Consider the following 19,763-nt stretch of genomic DNA (forward strand, 5'->3'; position numbering starts at 1 on the left):
TCATTCCAAGGATCTTAACCTAGCTTCTAACATAAATAAATCATGCTGGAGTAATAGACACATCTGTCAGAGACTACCCTTTCTCTGGATCAAGCTTCCCATTCATGTAAAGCAAAGCCCTTCCCTGACCCTCTTCAAGTGCAACTTAGATCAATGGATGTGTAATCGTAAATTTACTCATGGGGTGGCGCCATGTACATCTTGGACAGAGGCAGTCGGTATTAGATACCATAGCATGGTATAGATTCATAACTCTGTGAACTTTGTTCACATACCTAGTGAAAATTGTTAAGCCGGTGTTAAATCTGTCTAGGCTTGTATGGACTCTTGTGTCTTTAGCTACGAACCTATGAACCTAAGAAGTGTAATGTTAGCCTCAGTACAGCTACAGTGTGACTGTACTGGATCACGGACATACCAGTACATCACATCAGTGTTACCACTTGATAGTTTGCATGAATACATGCAGATGAAGGTCAGGATTACATGCCAGTATAACATTTTGACTAGCAATGTCAGGGAGACAGTGATCGTATGGCATGTGATGGACTGACGTGATTATAGAGGGTGCTCCATTTATTGTTTGGTATGTGTACAGTATTACAGTGACAGCTAAGTCGATCATTGACACTTGATTTTGCACTGCTGTACTTTCTGTGCACATGGGTATAATTGCAGTATTGGCATCATTCTCACATACTGCTGCACTATTCATTATAATGGATCTCTTTTTAATTCGCACATTCAGTTGATGATGCTGTAGACAATATCCATTGATATTACATGTGTCAGAGGCATGCAATACACAGCTGTGTATAGGGAATTCACTCATAACAGCCTGGTGTTTGATGTTTTGTTATCTGTGTATTCTATGTTAGCCAAGGATGCTTTAGTCAAGTATATCACATTCGGCACAGTGAGATCCCACATACCTGGAAGGCCACATAGATCTATTCTTTGGAATGAATACCTATTAGGATTTGAGAGTGCAGACTTCCCTTCAAGTAGTTCTGTGATACATCTTTCTATGTTGCACCCAGTAAACACACAGCTCACTGATGACAGTGATTACATGGGTGTGATGTGATACATCTTTCTATGTTGCACCCAGTAAACACACAGCTCACTGATGACAGTGATTACATGGGTGTGATGTGATACATCTTTCTATGTTGCACCCAGTAAAAACACAGCTCACTGATGACAGTGATGACATGGGTGTGATGTGATACATCTTTCTATGTTGCACCCAGTAAACACACAGCTCACTGATGACAGTGATGACATGGGTGTGATTCTTACAGATGGTGATTGTGACTTATGTGTCATGCAAACCTATCAACTGGCCATGATTTCCCATGATTTAAAATCCAATTTTAATAATGTCCCTCTTAAACTATCCACAAAATAGTCATTTTTTGGAGGGGGTGATGAATTCCACTTAAGAATACTGGCAGTCATTACAGTTGTCCACGTCTGTTCCTGAAGAACATGTATAATATTCTTGCAAAATGTCCTTTCCAGTGAGCATGTCAGTGATGTTTATATCACTGACATTCATCTCCATTGACATGTAACCATGTGTCTCCATCACATATATACTATTATGTGTGTTTATATCATAATATACTTGCTCAAGAGGTGTAAACAGCAGAACATATTGTGCTGTTTACATACATGCTTAATGTTATGCTACTGACTTGTGCTGGAAGAGTACATACATTGACATATCCTATTTTGGGGGCATTGATATATTGACTGTGTTATCGTCCTCTTTATTCATTCCTATCATTCATGTCTGTGCTCATTTTCATCAGCACACTTTCTCTGCTCAGTGTAGGTACATTTCCGTGTATTTTCCCTTCCCATTTAATGCACCCTACTTCCATTACTTCATTATTGAAATAATTTTTATTTTACATTACACTGAGTACACTTTTCTTTACTGTGTTATTACTGCTGATGTTATAGTATTTTATCCCTGGTAGTCACTGTGGCTGTCCGTGCAATGTTGCAGAGCTAGTTAGCTCATAAGGAAACTTGAATGCATCCAGTTTCTGTGCTTGTCCTGCCCTGCAGTTTCCTGGCCTGTGACATTGTTGTTGGCCACATTACCGGCCTTGTATTCCTGTAAGTGTTATGAGCAGCATGAATATGCGATTAGAGCTGCTGCTTATCGAGCTAACATGTAAACTCTGTGTAGGCTTTGTACGAATCCTACATAAAGTTTATTGAATCCCTAGGAATAACTTAATGCCATGGTAACAGTTGCATAAATAGTATAGCATCGACTCTGTGTTTGCTCATACAAAAACATGTACATATGCAATACAAACAAAGGATATATTTATCCCTTATTTTAAAAAAAAGCACCTACCTTGCCTAACCAGAATGATTATACAATGGAGACATTTATAAAAGTAAGTCTTTTAAATAGCTCCATTGTATGGTAGCAATAACGGTCTGTGTACATTGATCATTTGATTTTACTGACTTCCAATGATACTTATCCACAAGGGCAAAGCCTGGCGAAGTTAAACAGTTTTGACCATAGCTGATATGTCCGGTAGTAATTACTACTGTAGTAAAATGAGTCTCTCACACACACACACACACACACACACACACACACACACACACACACACACACACACACACACACACACACACACACTCAAAACCATTCATGTCAGCTGGAACTACCAGAATTAAAAATGAAGTGCTGCCTGCAAACAGAATTCCGAATCCATCAGACAAAAGTAGTAAAGGAAATGTATATAGTAAAATAATTACTACAGTGATGTGTCTGTGAATGTTGGGCTTCTATAATTCACATTTTAAATTATTTATACATATCCATATCATGGCTGCATAGAAAGGGAAATTCATTTTGCATTTTAGGGTTGATAAATTGGAAAGATTATTTAAAAGCAGTATACATGAATATAGCTTACAGCATTTTCTCTAAAGAAAATATTGATAAATAAATAGTTTATACTGTTTGTTACACAAAGAGATTTCTTAGATCTAAATCTTTTAACCAAACAGAATAAAGATGATTAAGTCATGAAACTGACTTTGAAACTCTTAGGAGAAATAGCTTAAGGATATGATGATACTTCAGATTAATTTCTAGATACCCTTTGAAGCTGCATTACTAACATTTTTATTAATGCTATGTAACAATGTATTAAAGAAGAACAGTTATTAGGATGACCTTGTAAATGTGTTTAAATAAGGAATCAAAAGATACCGAAGAAACAATGGTTATGCATCTCTTAAAATAAAATTTGTAATTTTTAAATCAACATGCGGCTATTACAGCATGATATCCATTACCTTTATAAACTATTACTTTCCCAGCATTTTGTGTCACCTCCCATCTTAACTTTTTCACTTCTTCTCCATTTTCCATAAAAAGTTTCCCATAACTCATTTAGCACGGGAATACCTCTCATGATCTATGTTTAAAAGAAGACCACAATTAAATGTAGCCAAAGTTGTTACCAATATAATTGGTAAAGCTTTCTGCCATTCTGTTCCAGCCTTTAGAATTTGTTGTATTATACCCAGTTACTCTTTTACCAACATCTTTTCATCTACGGATTATAAAGTTGTCTTAATTATGTCATGGATATGCTTGTTGCAGTCATGATATTCCAATACAGTACTTGTTAATGTCTGATGAAATTCCTCATCTCTGGCTTTCTTAACTGCTGTCACATAAGATCTGCAATGCCTTATATATGGCATAGCTGTGGAGAACTTTCACAATTGTACACATAGTTTTTTTCTGTTTTCAAATTATATTTACATAGATCCAAGTAGTGATCATGAAAATGAGATTTGTGTCTCTATAACAACTACCAAATTCAACATATATAAATTAATTAAGCAATGAAAGAAAAGTCTGATGTTTCTCATCACATGATGTATTTGCAAAATAGAGACAGAAAGTACTTATTTTGTGAAAGGTGCAAAAATAAGTCTACAAAGCAAAGAAATAAAATTTCTCAAACCCAAAATGATCTACTCAATGAAATAAAATGTTATTTGACAGGATTAGTCCTATTTTGTATGGTCTGGTTTCATGGGGGGACCATAGCAATACTGACAAAGGGCAGTTTTTTTCTAGAACACTAGAGACATTCCCCATTGTGTGTCATTAGATGCCATCAGATGGCAATTATCAACCATTCACTCCACAGTCATCACAGTGACGGAATTTGATAAGGATTATTTTTTTCCTACTACTCACTTGCTAAACGTTAAATACAATGGCTAACTTATAAGCAGTATCAAGTGAAAATGTATATAGCAACATCATGGAATACATTAGAGAAGAAAGCATTCTTGCAGTGATCTGCAACATGACCTGAAGATTCAATCTCAGCTTTAGTCATTGAGTTACTTGGAGGTAGTACTGTAATTGCAAATGTTTCAACAGAACAGGCTAGATTGGAGGACATTCTCAGAGTATATCATCAGCAACATTCTCATTCTGACTATGGCTCCACTGCAACATATGACAGCATTTACAAAATTAATGGCTGAAAGCTACTCGGCTCTATCATTGCAGTAATATTGGTTTCTTCTGCACATGTTCATATGTTGTGGGCAGAGGGTCTGCATGGACCAAAATGTTTTAGACATTCTTGGTCACAACCACTGTGGAATGAAATATACCAGGTATGAGCCTTACTGCATCTTTTTATCTGAAGCACTGTACGACTGTTTAAAAGCTGGGGATTCTTTATCACATATATGTATGCTTTTGATCATGTGAAGACCGGGATGCCTTCAAGAAACTTTAGCATTCATGACCAGCATCTGGATAAACATGGGCAGTTCATATACTGAACAATATTGATTTCTAGAGGAATATAACACTGTGGCAAAAATGAAGAAAGTGTGATCAGATTCTATAAGACTAAAAGTAAAGTGAGGTTATGGACTGGAGTACTAGGAAAGAGAGTTAGCTTTCCATACTAAAGGTAATGGGTTAAACATGTATGAAACTTATGTGCAAGAAACATACATTAAGACTTAGAAGTATTAACCTAGTCAGGTTCCGGCAATAACTGTGAAATAAAATATATTATAATAAGAGATGACCGTACAACACACAATAACCCCAACTGGGCAGCAAAAATAATGGAATTCTAAGATAGAGAATATCAGCACTAATGTAATAAAGCAAATAAATTAAATAACGTGTATAACTTAATTACTGTGCGGAACTATCTCCTGAAGAAGACAAACTGTACTGTACATCCAATAAGCATGTGTAAGAAATAGATTTGCAAGGATTAAGAATATAGCAAACTAATGTGAGACTGAAATAGAAATTTATTCTGTATCAAAGTGAATGAATGAAGTGATGCTTTGTGTTATAGTTCATAATGTACAGAACTCCTTTGGTTTGTTGATTTTAATACAAACATCTTATTTAGATATGTGTAATGCAATATGTTATTTTTTCTCTTTTTTTATTTTTCATAAATAAAGCAGAAAATTATGCAAATTGAAACAATTCATGGTGGTTCAGTTTTATTTAATGGGCCAGATTCCAAACAAGCTTACATTCAAAACAAGTCACTGTCACAGCCTGAGTTAAGAGGAAAGTGATTCTAAAATAAGAATTTTGTGTTTCTTTATGTGGAATATTCAAATGGAAAAGCAGAGAAATCATGTGCATTCCTTGGACTTATAAAATTCCATTCAGTGCCAACCCTAGTAATGTGACAGCTAGTACAGAGGACTAAACTATAACCTGCTCCTTGTGTGGAAGGTATAGGATTTGATTCATTCCACCTTAATTTGCTTACTTTGTCACTCTTAGCAAGTCCCTTAATGAGACAATGCTAACAATGGACTTACATGGTTAAAATGCAGGTAAAATAAAGTAAAAAAAATATGTATATATATTGAAGCATGTCTTAAAGGTCAGGTGTGCCTTTATGACATTTTGTTAAGCCCTCTGTGTTAGAAGAGATCCTAAAGTAAAGTAAACTGTATCAAGGGTTCAACAAAATCACTTGTTACTTTGTGATTTGTAGGATGGAAGAACAACTGTATACAGATGTCATTTTTACGTAACTCATTAACTCTTTAGGTGCCTGTTTATATACTTTCATTTAACACCAAAGCTCCTTAAGGGATGCTGACATTTTTAGGGGTTGGCTTTATTAATTAAAAGACTTTAAAACAAATAATGGGCAGCATAAGAAAGGACAAGGTGTAAGTAACAAAAGGACACTAACACTGTTAATCTTGAATGTCCTCCAGTGGAGGTATTAATCACTGTTTGTCGCACATTATTCATATTTTCTTATTTATAATCATAGTTTCACAACTGAGAGAGCTGCATTTTATTAAAGAAGATTGTGTATCAAGAGGAAGACAGAAAAAGACATTGATATCGCCTTTATATAATACTCTGTATGGGATATATTGCTATTTTTTGCTAGCAATTATGACGTTGTGCAATATTTCCATATAAATATTTATATTTCCAAAACCTAAAGACTTACAAACTATCGCATGGCATCAGAGAAAATATCAGAAATCATATGATAAAAAGCATAAAATATATATATTTTGTCATCAAACATCTTGAGAAATATTTAGTGTTACTTATATTGTTAGCCATAGAAATAAGCATAAATAAACTAAAAAACACTGAAGCCAACTGATGCCTTAAGATTTTACTGGCCATGACCCCTGCTCCAACTTCAATAAAAACCCCATTTATGCCATTGTGACCAGTTTATTGATTTCACAAACATGGACATTGTACAAAATTAACCAAACAAAACTTAACATCAATGATAGACAGGTAAATGTAAACAGTTCCTTGGTTCATAGGTTCATAGGTAGGTACTAGGCTATCTGCCCAAGGGCATTTATAAGCCTAGCCAGAGTGTGTCAGCTTTTGCCACCCCACTGATTAATTAACTGAGCCTCTGACAAGCAGAGCCAATGAAGTGATCCCAGGGGTGTACTTTCTGTTACCCATCCACTCGTCAAGGCTTCTCTTGAAGAGTGTTAGTGAGGGTCTCTGCCTAATGTAGTTAAGAATTTTGTTCCAAAGCATGGGGAATCTCTGTGACAGGAATCTATCCCTCCAGCATGTTCTATTTATTGTTGTGGTGAGGTTTAGCTCACTAGAGCGCGTGGCTCGCAGTGACTTGGATTTCTTTAGGTGGAGCATGTCCATCAATTCTGAGTTGGACATGGCTTTGTAAGTCAGGCAGAGATCACCTCTGAGTAAGCGATATGCCACAGAGTACAGATGGAGTTTTTTTCAGTCGGGCTGTATAGGACATATGTCTGAGGCCAGTAATCCTCTTGGTGAGGTGCTTTTGTGGTCTTTTAAGCTGTTGGAAGTGTCTTGTGAGGTACATCCCAAATGGGGCATTGTACTCTATGATGGGTCTGATGAGTGACGAGTAGAGGGGCACTATAACCTCTTTATTTCTAGATGTGAACCCCTTAGTAATTAGATGGGCCACATAGAAGGATTTCCTAACTACTTTGGCAATATGATTGTCAAAGGAGAGATTACTATCTACCTGGGTCCCCAGAGCTCTTATTACCTCTTCTGTATTAAGGGGGCTGCCGCCTATGTGGTAATTCATGGGTGTTTTGTTTTTCCCAAACGGGATGACTATGCATTTTTGGCATTTAACTTGAGGCCATGACTTTGACACCAGGTGTCTGTCTCAGTAAGGCCTTTTTGGAGGATGTCCGTGTCAGCCAGATAGTCAATTATGGCTCCCAGTTTGCAGTCATTGGTGAACTTGGTTAGCCATAGTCTTCCTGTGTTTGCCTGTACTTCTGAGAAATATATGCCAAACAAAAGGGGTCCCAGAACTGAGCCTTGTGAGACACCACTTGTGACTGGTTTAGAGTCAGAACTGGAGCCCACTATTCTTACCGTGTGAGTTCTATCTGTAAGCCAGTTGGCAACCCATCTTGTGGTGTAGGGGTTTATGTTCAGGCTGGTGAGTTTTTCTATAATACCCAAGTGAGGAATGGTGTTGAACGCCTTGCCGAGATCAAGGTAGGTTGTGTGAACCACCTTTCCCTCATCTATGGCCTTGGTAACTGTCTCGAAGAAGTCAACCAGGTTTAGTAGGCATGATCTGCCCTTAACAAAGTCGAACTGGGTCGGGTCAAGTGTTTGGAGGTTCCCAATGTCTTTGTTAATGAGTTCCATGATGATGCGCTCCATAGCCTTGCAGACTAGGCTAGTCAGGCTTATGGGGCGATAGTTACCAGGGTCAGTTGTGGCCCCTCATTTGTGGAGCGGAATAACCATTGCTGTGGGCCATTCTATGGGAACATAGCCTGTGGCAAGGCTAAGGTTGAACAGCGTGTTTAGGTGGGGGGGTTAGTTCGTTCTGTAGTTTGTGCAAGACGCAGCCTGGAACACCATCTGGCCCTATTGATGCTTGTGTTTTTGGCTTTTGAAAGGGCTGTTTTCACCTGTGCTTCTGTGATTTCCGGGACACTACACTTTTCGGGTATTGTCATGGGCCCTTTTGAAGGTGAGAGGGAGGTGAAGTTTGCACTGACTCTATCTGCCATTATGTTGGCAATATCAGTAGGTTCAGTATATTTTGTGCTATTTTGCACTATCTCAGAGCATATCTGTGAGTTGCCACTTAGATTCTTGAAATAGCTAAAGAAGGCTTTGTGGTTATCATTCGAATCCTTGGCTATTTTTCTTTCGAAGTTAGCCTTGGATGATTTTATGAGGGACCTTAGTTTCTTACTAATACTGATCAGGGATGTCTTTCCTTCTTGGGATTTGCTTTTTTTCTGAACTAGTTTCCTCCTTTTGTTGTATAACCTGTTTATGGCAGGTGTCCACCAGACTGGTTTCCTTCTCTTAGGGGAGTGAATCTTGGTTTTGCTAGGAATGGCGTGATCCATGCATCCTTGTAGGTGCTCATAGAGTGCAACTGTAAAGGATTCTGCATCTTGGGCAGTGTTATCCTTTAGCGTGGGGGCTGTGAAACTTACCACCTCTGCCTTAAGTAAGGTGAAGTTTGCTTTAGAAAAGTTTTTCACTGTGGTTTCCTTGGTTGGGGGTGGTGGTGGGGTGTGGACATCCAGGGTGATTAGTTTATGGTCTGATCTAACCAGTGATGTGTTGACCTCCGGTACAGAGCACCTGTCGCCCATGTTGTTGATGACCAGGTCCAATATGTTGTGGCCTCTGGTAGGGGAGTTTACCAGCTGATCCAGGGCATTTGAGATGATAAATTCCAGGAAGCGCTGAGCCCGGGAGTTTGTACTCAAGTCGTTTTCCCAGTTAATGGTAGGGTAATTGAAATCTCCCAAGGTAGCATCTAGAACACTCACCAACCAATCAACAACCACAAACAGCGTTAAGTATACTGCTGAGTGTAACTCAGATCTAATCCTTTGAGCAGCATGCCACTGCTCAATCCAACTTACGTAATGAAACAACTGAAATAAAAAAGGGGAATAGAAGAGTGGTTCCTGAAGCCAATGAACATGTCTTACACTGTCTACCAGCCTATCGTAAACAGACTGTTCCCCTTTTTGAAACTGCAAACCTTGAATCAAATTGTACAAAAATAAGGCCAAATGTACATTAAATAAATCTAAACCCAAGTCACTCAAATGAACACCATCAGCCCTGAACCAGCTTGAGTCTCAGTCATCAAAATCACTATGGTCTAAGATCTGCAAGCCAACTTAGCCACCACTTGTGACACCCTATGATTCACAAAGTATCTAGCCCTGTCCACTTCTTGGTAGCTAGCTGCTTCTCTACACATCAGGCTGGGAACAATTTCCATCCAGACCACTACTGACTCAGAATAATTATGCTTCAAAGTCACCAAATCCTTCACAGTTTGAGCTAACATTTCCCTGCTAGGAACCAACCCTAAATCAGTCCCACCCAAATGAATTACCATGATACAAGGAATTCCTAATGCTTCCCAGCTCACTTATTCTAGGCAATAAATGATGCCATCTCATCCCTCTGAAACCTTTCCAGATAACATTACACCAGTTAGGATCTAGCCCCAACAAACTTCCACTGAGTCTGAGGAATGCTTGCCTTGCCACCCAGAACATAAAAGAATGCTCCAAATGAGAATCTTGTCATGACCTAAATGACAAACAACACAAGTTAACCCTAACAAAATAACAAAATATTAGCATCACTAATAATTGTCTAATATATGACAAAAAGACTCTTAATGACCATCTGCCTGCTCTATACATTAACTCAGCTGTTATGCCTTCCCCTGCTAAGTCAGCAGTATGGCTTATTCAAAAAGAATGATCTATAAAATCTACCCACTACAATGCATTGACTCTCTAAGGCTTTTCCCAAAACCACAAGAAACTGAGCTGCTGATATCAGTCTAGGAAAAAAACATGCCAATGCATCACCATTGTAATCCACTATATGCTTCAATTACATACCCCACAAAACTGGACATAGAAGTTGTGCCAAGTCTCTCGATAAAACAACCTGTTCTCCTTGACCTTTCTGGTCAGCCTTGGAACAGCCTAACTACACCAGAGCAACATCTGTAATGCACATATCTTTCTAATATAAATTACCTAACATCTCACTGATTCTAAAAGCTCCTACATACATGAATACTGATAAAGTAGCCCATGGCATATAAACCTGAGAGTTTAAAAACAAAAATAAAGTCTTTTCAAGAACTAAGTAATTCCTTGTTTTACAGAAACCATCCACCCTCCCTCAAACTGTTCCGTCTTTCTCATTCTTTCATTATCTAACTAATCTCCCATTAATTAGTGACATTCCATAAACCTACCAATCTTGCCACCTCACTAAGAGCAGCCAGATGAACTCTTACTGTCCTAATTGCCTCACCCAGCTCACATCTATAAACCAAATACCTGACAACAAGAACAACAGTCTACACTCTGTCATGACTTGATAAACTCTCTACAAATGAGAAAAATGAGACAATAACAGAATTATAAGCATGCAGTGTAGCCCTTAACCAGAACTTCTGGACTAACCAGGCTACTACTACCCACCTATATTCTACACCTCCTTAGGTATCACACTTTTTGATCTTCTGCCTTTGGCATCAGAGATCAAAACCTGTGTAACTGGAAAGGAAAAAGACTGTCACATATTGCATTCAACTGCCTTGAAACATGCATAACAGAAAAACTAAAATTAATCCTTAATCCCTGCAAAGCCAACTTCCTCAACACCATCAGCACCAAATGAGACTTAACTGATTTCCTAGACAAACCTGTACCATGGCCATATTGCTCGAATGGAAGCTTCTGGTTTCTGGTTCTTCAACTTCTTCTGCCAAACCATTAATGCCACCCAAATGAGGATAAGCTCCAAAAATGCAACATCCTTCCTCTACTCTTATGGCCACTCCATAGGCCACTTTGCCACAAACCAAGGCCCGTCAAAATATGCCACCATGCCTAAGCCACCTGCTGCATCAGAAAAAAACTGCAAGCCATCATTGGAAAGTCAATCATCCTGCCAAAATGAAATGCCATTAAAATCTGACACAAAACACCCCATAATGCTAAGCCTGTGATTTCCACATCTTCCGCCCTTTCAACAGATTGGATACTGATCTTCAAAAAGTCCTTCCTGGACCTATCTCCCTACATGCAAATCTCGTATGTCCAAATAACTCCATTACTTTGTTAATCCTAGCCTTCTCTTTGCTCTTAAATAACTCAGTCTTATCATTCAACTTATTAAGCTTTTCTGTTTGCAAGTAAAACAAACCACATTCAGCATCCGACTCTAAACCTAAGAAATGTAAAACTCTATATGGCCATCCAACTTCTCTTGAGCCAACAGAACCCCCAAATCAACTCACAAATCCTTTAAATACCACATACCTGCCTCTGTTTCCTGGCACCCTACTCTGACCAATAAAACATAATCCAAATAGTAAATGACTTTATGGTAAATAACTTGAATCTGCCAAGCCCAACGCAAAGCAGTGCTAAACTTCTCAAAAATAGCACATGCTACTGCGCACCCCATTAGTATGGCCTTCTGAAAGTCATATTTCCCAGCTAAACATATATCTAACCAATGCCAGTCCTCCTCTCGAATAGGCAAAAGCTAGTTTCACTAACCAGGGGTCTATAAACTCACTAATAAGCCTGACTTCATCGAGCACTAATGGATCCTGCACCTAAGCATCTGGCTTATCAATACAGTCATTCACATAGTTCCCTTCAGGCTAATACAAGTGATGAATTAACCTAAAATTCTCCTGGCCTTTTCTTGGGTACTAAACAAAATGGCAAGATATGAAAAACTGGGAGAATCTCAAAAGGGCCTAAAACTCTTCCTGCATTAACTTCCTTGTCTAACTAGCCCTTAGGTGTCCTCCTGTATCATACCTTGTCAATACAATTGCCAACCAGTAACTTTTATAACATCTGTAATAATTAAACTTCACTGAATCCAAATACCTGGTATAGAAAAAAGAACTTTTTTTTTACTCCAAATGTTTTAAATAATTCCATTGTATAATAATCTTAATACATTTTCTGATAAGTAAAACAGTATGATTAACTATATACAATATTTACAGTTGGCCTGAAATTAAATTATTATATTGATCAGTCTAGTCAGAGTAACATCATATTAATGAGAGATCATTTGTTATTTTTCTTTCACTCTCATTAATAGTTTAAATTCAACGTTAGTGTCTCAGTAAGTGATAGTATTTTTCCCATGGATTCCTGTTCCATCATCTTGGTGCCATTCTTAGTTCTTTTACTCTGGTTTCCAGTAATGCAGTTTCCTTCAATATTAGCAGAAATTCTTTAAATGATGGTTCCAGATTTGATTTCCATTTTCTGGTAATACATTTTCTAGCATTTGCTAGAATGTTCCATAGTAGGTAGAGATTGCTATTATTTAATTCTAAATTATCATTAACATTCAACAAAATTAGAGATTTACTTACTACAAATGTATCTGAGAATATGGCTTGTATGAAATTGCTGACATCTTTCCAAAATTTTTTAACTTTAATACAGTCATGAAATACGTGTATCCAATCTGCTTTGCAGCTCTGCAAGCATCTCCAACATATAACATTATTAGAAGTATTACATTTTTGAATCTATTTGGAGTAAAAAAATATCTATGCAAAAATTCCCATGTGTAAATTCGCCAAAATTGTATGTTGGATGTCAATTTAACAGAATTTAGTATTTTGGTTTTGTTTTCCAGGGATAAATTTATTGAATGACCTTTTGTTATATGATTCCAATTTTTTTGATTGATTTTAACTTTATAATTTATTAAAATTTTATATAATTTTGATGTCAAATTTTCCCATTTTTGATTATTGTATACTATTTCATATAAATGAGTTATAAGTGTAGGTTTATCTCTAAAAGAAGAATTGTTAATTATTCTGCATAGATCTTGTGAGTATTGTAATATACTTTGTAATAATACCTAGTCTGATGTAGAGAGATTATAAGTTTTTATTATAAGTTGACTATCCAAAACCTTATGTTCATTAATGCATTGTTGCCAGCAAATTAATAATTTCGTTTCCCAAGTAATGAAAACCGCCCTATGCATTTTGTTTGGAAAATTTCTTGTTACATTGAAAGGATATAAAAGTTCTAGCCATAATTTTATATCTGTATTAGAAGTGACAAATCTTCTAAATGAATTATACATATCATTTAAGTATTTTAGATTAGTAGGTTTTGTTAGATTATATTGAAGGCTAGCGCATAAGATATGCCATGGTTTATTAATATGATTGTCTATCATTAAATTCTTTAAAATGGTATTTTCATTTGAATAAGTAACAGTGTGGAGAGATTTCCAGTTAGAAGAATAGCATGGATCTATCCAATTTATAATTATTTTAAAAATGGAGGCTCTAATATCCGGGAAACTCATGGTCTAATGTGATGTGTATAAGCTATTCTGTTTTTGTTAGGATGCCAAAGAAATCTTAATAATAATGTATTTATTTCTTTTAAAAAATATTTATCTGGTATTACTGGAATAGCTTGTGCTATATATAGGATTTTTGGAAGTAATATCATTTTTATTACTTGCAATCTATCTTCAAATGTTATATATATTTTGTTCCATTTTATTATATTTGACTTTATTGTGTCTATGATTTCCCTGTAATTTATATTTACATTTTTTTCTAATGTTGTACTTAATGTTATACCTAGATAGTTTAAAGTGAGAGATTGTTTACCAATTATATGATTATCATTTATTTGAAAATCATTTTTTTATTCAATATCATAAAATGTAATTTTGTTTTGTTAAAATGTAATCCTGAAATCAAATAAAATTTATCAACTTGTATATCTAATTCTTTTAATGAATTTTTAGAAGTAGATGTGGTAAGAAGTATATCATCTGCAAATAACATTATTTTTGAATTATATTGATTATATAAATTTATACTCTCTATTTTGGGATTGTTTCGTATTGAGATGGCAAATATTTCAATGGCTAATGCAAATAATATGGGGGACATGGAACAACCTTGTTTTGTGCCTTTTGCCAATATTATTGATTCAGAGGTGAAAGGTCCTACTTTTACATATGCTAAATTGTTGTTATATATGTTATTTATTAATGAAATCAAGGAGCTAGGAAACTCATAATATTTTAAACAAGAAATCTCAGTTTAAGGTGTCAAAAGCTTTCTCTATATCCAATGTAACTATCAAGGCTTCTTGTTTTTCTCTATTTAAATAGTAAATAATAGTTAGTATTCTTTGTATATTATCATAGGTGCGCCTATTATGTATAAACCCTGTTTGATCTTCATTTATAATTTTTATCATAGATTCTTTGATTCTATTGACTAGAATAGCCATAAAGATTTTATAATCATTGTTTAGTAATTAATTTGATCTATAGGAGCTGCATTTTTGATGCATCTTTATTTTCTTTTATTATAGGAGTAATTAATGAGTATCTCCAAGATGGTGGAATGATGTTGTGTGTTTGTATTTCTATTAAGTTTTTTTGGAAGACTGAGATTATAGTTGATGGAAAGATTTTGTATATTTCAGCTATCATACCATCAATTCCTGGAGCTTTATTATTTTTGCTTTCTTTGATTTTCTCTGAAATTTCTTAAAGAGTAATTTGCTTTTGAAGTTCTAATTTTAAATTTTCTGGGATTGTTTTAATCAATTCGGGTTTCAAATCTAAATTAAAGTTTTTTGTTTGAGTTCTGGTATTTAAAAGCATCTAGTATATCACGTATATCTGACACTTTCTTGTTCTTCCTTCCTTCATGTATAACATTAGTAATGTTATTTCTTTTAGATTGTACTTTAACTCTTATCACCAAGTTATGCATATGTTTAGGAGAAACAGCATATGAGTTTAATTTTAATCTTTCTAGTGCTAAATTAGTTTTATGTGTTAGAATTTCATTAAACTTTTCATGCAGATCATTAATTTTCTTCTTATTAGTCAGCGCATTTGTTAAATTATTATTATTTATCTTTATGATTTATTTTCTATGTTGAGTAATTCTGATTCCCATTCTTTTAGTTTATTTTTGTACCATGTGATAATTTTACCATAAATATAGGCTTTTAGAGCATCCCATACCATAACTATGCTGATTTCATTAGTGAGATTAGTGTCTAGAAAGAATTTCAACTCTGTGAGTAGCCAAGGTTTAAATTCTTTTAGTTTCATAATATATATGCTGTAATTCTTGTCATTTGTATTCATTTTTTTAAATTTATTTGAATATTAATAAGGATTGCTCTATGATCTGATAATGAACATGGTATGATTGTAAAACTATTTATCTTTGCATCAAGGTCTTGTGCAACAAAAATTTTATCTATTCTTGTTTGGGTTGTAAATCTGTGATCTTGGTGCGAAAATAACAGTGAGTTACTTTCTCTAAATTTGAATGTATCTATTAAATTGTGATTTTCAATCCATTTTTTGAGTAGCTTTGCTGTAGGAGTTATACGTAATTTTTTTTGTTGGTGGTCTCTGAATTATCAAGAATGCAATTAAAGTCACCACCTAATATCAAGCTACCTTTATATGTTTTACTAATAAAGTCTAGATGTTTCTTTGTCGTACTTTTTCCTATTCCTGGGAACCAATAAAGATTTACTAATGTCCAGATTCTATTATTGAATTTTATTATAACAAGTGTTATAAGCCCCTCTTTATCTTCATAGCTATAAAGAATTTGGGGATTAATGATGTTTTTTCTCCATAGTATCCTAACTCCTCTAGTTTTGGTTTTATATGATGATTGCGCTATTGTTGTATACTCATTTGGATTCCATAAATGCTTTTCATCATCTTTAAAGTGATTCTCTTGAAGAAATATTACTTGCGCTTTGTTTAATTTTAAATATTTTAGTAGGTTTGATATTTTCTTTGGATTATTTAAACCATTTATGTTCAGTGAGAGTAGTGTTAAGTCCATGTTTGTTGTTGAGTTTCATGCTTGCTAAAATTTATATTAATATTCGAGTACATTTTATAGCATTGTATTTGGAACAAAATTCTCCTTATTTCATGTATCATAAATAGACCGAATCTCTTTTGTAATACTTTTATATTGATGTTCATTTCAGGCCATAATAAAAAAGTGTAAAATGATTTAAGTAAAATTATTTTGATTAATATAATCTTTTCTTTCAACCTTCCCCCCATCACACATGGAATAATATACATTCCTAATCTGATAGACATAAACAAAATATCTACCAGATTAACCCTCATGTTTGGTAGACAGATTTCTTCATGCTCCATTCTTGTATTCTTAGAGACCTTTGAAATTATAAACTAGTATATGTTGAATTATATTTATGGTTCTACATATTATATACATAGTGAAACACATAAGTAATTGTAGGCTATACACATATATATAAATACATTCCCTATTATGAACATTTAATAACATATCAATCATATGGCTAAGTATATTCATCTCAAATAAGTTAAACCAGACATCCAATTGCTCTAATGTCATCTTCTTTTCCCCTTCTCTCTCTCCCTTATGTATAGGAACAATTTCAAAGACACAAATATGTATTTTATTATATACTATTTTCATTGAACCATTCATAGTGACTGACTGATATCAACTATTGAATCATTTCTGAATCTGATGTGGTTATAGCTTTTCTATATATGTACATGACAGAACTATTAACATAGTAATATATGCATCAAATGTTCAAGTTAGTCATCTAATAGTAGATGATAGATAAAATCTTTTCCAAATACATATTGATTGTAATGAAAACTATTTTACATAAATCCATTAAGATTTAAATTAAAAAAAACTCATTGAATGGTATATGCTTGTAAATTTCCCATGAATCAAGAAATTGTATTACATACACAGTTGTGATATTGTTTTTTACTAAAAAAAATAAAAAAAAACATATAATTTTTGTTAGCACAAACATATGGTAAACTCTGCAAACTAGTTATTGTTCAAGATAATTTAATACTCATAGATTACTTATTATATCCAATGTTGCTTTGACAATTTGGTTATATACTTCAAACCCTAGTTTATAATGCATATTAAAGTCTTACAATTTTAGTATTCTTTTGTCTTTTCATATAATCCATAAGTTTAATACACAGATTTTATTATAGGTTAAAGAAATATTTATAAACTTTTTATATAAGACCCATCTTGTTTATTCATTCAAATGTAACAGTTTTAAGTTTCTGTCAACAAAAACTATTAAACTAACTATATTATTATTATTTAGGATAAGCTTACTGATTAAGAAATATCAGACTCAGAATGCCCACTGAAGCACATTGTAGTATTTCCTTTGTTGTGCAGCTTAGCTATGGTGCAGTAAATGAGTTTCTATGCATGACAAAAAGTAAATTAAGTTTCCAAATAAAAGATATAATCACAACTAGAATCAGTTAAAAATGATATGTCTGTATTTGCACATGTGCACATTGTCAAATCTAGCCATGTAGATGATAAACATATTTGTGTATTGTCACTATTTTGTGCTCATCTCTGTGCTTATACACATATTTGTAGATTGACACATACAGACTCATATTTCCATGTTTGAGATTTGTAGAATAAGTCATTTGACTATCTTTCTCTAATTCTTACAGAGTTAGTATACAGTGTTTTCCTGAACTGAGTAGACTTGTTTCTTCCTATTGTTTAGCCTTGTCTTATCATTACTTTTATTATAAAGTACTTCATATTTATTCCAACTAAATATTCTGAGTCTATCCAAGAGCTTTACAATATACAAGTCAATTCTCCTTTGGAAATACAATCTATTAAAGAGTTAAACATCAATCTAAGAGAGATTTTCAGCATGTTTATGATTGGCAGCAGACTGCTGTTATGCCTGTCACTAACTGTACATAATGTAGCCTACTTTTCTATGTCAGTGCTGTGGACAATTAAAATTGTATCTGTTGTCAGTTGTAAAATATCATGTCACTGCATTTTACAGATTAACTGTCCATCAGTATTTTAAAGTTGCTGGAATTTGATGTTTAAATCCACTCAACTGATTAACCATATATCCTTTGAATGTGCTATGCTAGGTGTACTGAAAGTCATAATGAGATAATAAAGTGGTAGAACAGCCCAATACACACTATAGAACTTTGATGTATATATTTTAAATACTTGTGCCAAAAAATGTATATGCATTACAGAAACAAATTGTTTAGCAGGCATTAACTGGTATGTATGACACACTGCTGCCTATTACATTACAGGATATCCCTGTCCAGTAAACAACAGTTTGAACTGCAATGCATTTGATCTTTAACATCTAATTATGCATTGTGCTAGTCAACCATTTCATGCAAGCACATGCTAGAAGGGTGGCATTTTACAGAATTATCATTTATTTTGGAATTAGCAAATACCTCATACACTAAAAAAAAAATCTGTTAATGGTCAGTCATCTGTCCTGTACTATTTTTTTAACAAAGACACACATGTACCCACAAACTCACACACACACACACACACACACACACACACACACACACACACACACACACACACACACATACATGCACACACACACGCACACACAGGCATGTAAATATTTTTAATTAAAACTATGTTAAAATCTGTCACAGGGTTTTTTATAAGCAGTACAACAGCTACAGTCAAGAAGGTGCAAATATAGCTTTGAAATCAGAAGCCTTTGGAAGATAAAATAAGTTCTGTACATGAAATTCGAAACATTTTCCTGACCATTTCCTGAATGTTTTGAACATTAATAATCAGCATGTTATCAGAACTATATTAGAGGGTGCTTGTCACTTTAAGACTAACAGGAAGTATACAGCTGTATTGACGTGAAAACTCTGATATCTTGACTTACAGTTTATACACTGAATCCCTGCCACTCACCACTCTGTAAAAGTAACTGTTCTTATTTATATTTCTATTTTAGTGATTTAGTTCATGTACTAGTATAGTGGGCTTTCTTCACATTGAATTTTATAGTTGTTGTAGTCCGATAAAGCTGAATGTGTTCATATTATTTTTTCCTTTTTCTTACTCTCTCCCTAGTAAGACTATACTGTATTCTGTCCTCTTTCTCTCTCTTTTACATCATTGTGTCCTTGTAGAGCATGAATGCAAGCTATTAGTGTTACTGTGGTGTTGAATGATTACAAGGACGCTATTCCTGTGTTTACAAGTGTGTTTGACTGTGAAATGAGC

Source organism: Protopterus annectens, chromosome 3.part0 (assembly GCF_019279795.1).
Source record: "Protopterus annectens isolate FY-2018-M chromosome 3.part0, PAN1.0, whole genome shotgun sequence".
Classification (NCBI taxonomy): Eukaryota; Metazoa; Chordata; order Ceratodontiformes; family Protopteridae; genus Protopterus; species Protopterus annectens.